We start from the raw sequence: 2704 nt of genomic DNA, 5'->3' as shown, positions 1-2704 counted from the left end.
TGTCATTGTCCATATAAGATCACCTTAATTTTCTCAGAATCGGCAACAGAACAACTCTGCTGGGGCCAGGAAATCTGTGTAGAAGAAGATTTGACCCTGGCACACCCTCAACAAGCCAGCATTTTAAAAAATAGTCACCGCCACCAATGGCCTTAGCATTTCAATCATGCTGCGACTCGGGGGCACTGCTCAGATCACTCACTATCAGTGTTGCTCGCAAACCATCAGTTTTGTGTGCAACATTGAATCATACCCCCTGCTCCCAAAGTCTATGTCAGCATATGCAATGTTAGTAACAAGAATTTTGTCTTTCTGCATGATCTGCAGCCTTTGAACCTGTCGACCTTTTGTACCTATGGACCACACAGTTGACCTTTTCCCTTTTGACCTACTGCATGTCGACCATATGGGGTCGACCTATTGACTGTCTCACTAGACATTGTCTATCTACATACATTGGAATCCCTATTGGCTGCTGCACAGAAAGTGCTACGGGAGATAGCACCCTTATCCTAATCTTACAATAATGTTTACATATAGTGATAATTTGGTTAACAGAAATTTGGTTTGGTTCCGCACAGGAAAAATGTGGTAATGATGAACATAGATTAATACACAGATTGTAGAAAACTGTTCAGGGAATGACCAACGATACTAAGTTTAAATTTAAAGATTCTTAATGAAGACATCTAAATAATTATTTGAGTTGGTGGTGCTCCCAGAGTCAGTAATGGTTAAGCAAAGAGAAGAAAAAAGAAAGACTCTGTGCTGGGGCACGCTTAGAAATTTGAAATAAGTTTATTAAAACTTAACATTTAATTAATAACGAATAAAAGTAATGAGGAGTTTGATACAAAAAAATTGTTCAAGAACACAAAGTAAACATATATATTGACAGAAATCAGGATAAGCCTGATACAAAATTATGGGCACCTGTGGTGAAAAATATACTGAAAAACATAAAAAATTACAAAAAATTAATATTATTAAGGTGCCTGAGTTAATCAAAATTCAAAATTGGAGTAGAGGTAAATGATATGTACATATAATCACCGCAGTGATAATTGTAGGTAAGCACCTAGTCTAAAACCTCATGAGAATAGATGAGAGGCACAATGGTTCATAATTGAAATGTCAAATGACTGAGGGTAATCACCTGGTAGAGATTCTGTTTGCTAAAAGGCTAGATCCTTATAGATAACAAAGCATTTAAGATAAAAGTATGATTATTAAAGATACAAAAGAGCATTGATAAATAAGCCTAAAGGCAAAGCCAATTGTAGATAAATAGAAGGTTTGCGGGAAAGTTGGATAAGGAATAGGTAAGTTTCAGAAGTTGCTCTAACACTTCTGCTGTTTGTGATCAGAGGTCACAATCTTACTGCACCTGATATTCCCAAGAGGTCACCCTACTAGGTACTGATCAGGCTTATCAGCGCTTAGCTTCCAAGGTCGGATGAGATTGGGCGTTGCTGCTGAAATATGGCAGTAATAAACACTAGGACACAAATGAGAGAGTGTAATGAGTAGTGAGCAACAAGGTACTTCTGCTGTCCAGTTTCTAGCGCAGATTCTCTGTTGCTGTGAGCATTGCAGAGAGTGGTCTCGCATCTGGATGAGAGGGTACTAAAAATAGAAGTGAGATATGCTCAGAATAGGGAGGAAACCCTGCCTTCTGCTGTCCACTGTCTTATATAGATATATAGCGGACAGTGGATGAGAGAGGTGGGTTAGGCTTACCTATTGAAAAAAAGGGTGGTGGGAAAATTAGAAGAAGGAGAAGAAATGGTAATGTGGTGAGATCACAAATTAACAAAAAATTAAGTAAATTATGAAATAAAACAATCATGAAATCAACGATTAATTGGAAAAAGGAAAGTAAACACAGGCTGCATGGTAAAGGCTTACCAAAATGGGTATAAGACCCTGTTTATGCAGAAAGGATTCTGCAAAAAAGTATTACATTTAAAAGTAAATACCAGAAAATGGTTTAGAACAATAATTAAGGATCAAAAATAGCAAACATGGAAAAAAAAAAAAACAATATTGATTATATATCAGTATCAGTTAAATAACTGGAGTCCAAATGGGCACATACAATACCAGGGAGTCCCAAAACTGATCTGAGCTAGAAAGAGTTCAGCATCACTGAGCACAGATGGACCGTTTCACCAGGGTGGCTTGTTCACTGTGTCATATAGTAATAATTCCCAGTTGAGTGACACGCACCTAGGTCAATAATTGTTACACTGTAACATGCTGACAAATAATACATTGGTCTGCATTTTGTATTTTTAACTTTCAGCATATTATTGCCATATTGAGAGTAAAGTATAGAAGTTGGAACTGTGGTATAGTAATAAATAAATAAATAATTAATAGTTAACACTCAATATAAATAAAATAATTAATCTGAGTGTAAGAATAATAAAGTTGTGTTTAGAATATACAGTTATTACTGAAATTAAAAACCAGGCACTTTAGCACTTCAAAAGTGGTGCTTATACATATTATTTTCCTCTATAATAGTGAATCATGAAAACTCAATATCCATAAATAATGTACAGTATATATGATTAGAATATCACAATTACTTCTACAATCTTGGTCCTGCTCTGAAAGTCCAGGATGGAATAATTATTTGTGGAGCTAAAGTAGCTGTTTCTATCTAGTCACTACCTTACACTGAGAGACGTACATTCTA

The 2704-nt window shown here is 35.9% G+C and overlaps 1 pseudogene; it reads right to left on the bottom strand.

Moving 5' to 3' along the window:
* Nucleotides 1-1375: 1375 nt before the first annotated feature.
* On the bottom strand, nt 1376-1494 carry LOC134971210 (5S ribosomal RNA; annotated as a pseudogene).
* Nucleotides 1495-2704: the final 1210 nt, after the last annotated feature.

The sequence above is a fragment of the Pseudophryne corroboree genome, chromosome 11, assembly GCF_028390025.1.
Source record: "Pseudophryne corroboree isolate aPseCor3 chromosome 11, aPseCor3.hap2, whole genome shotgun sequence".
Lineage (NCBI taxonomy): Eukaryota > Metazoa > Chordata > Amphibia > Anura > Myobatrachidae > Pseudophryne > Pseudophryne corroboree.
The sequence above is the reverse complement of the archived record's forward strand: the minus strand, read 5'-3'. Positions and strand labels throughout refer to the sequence as shown.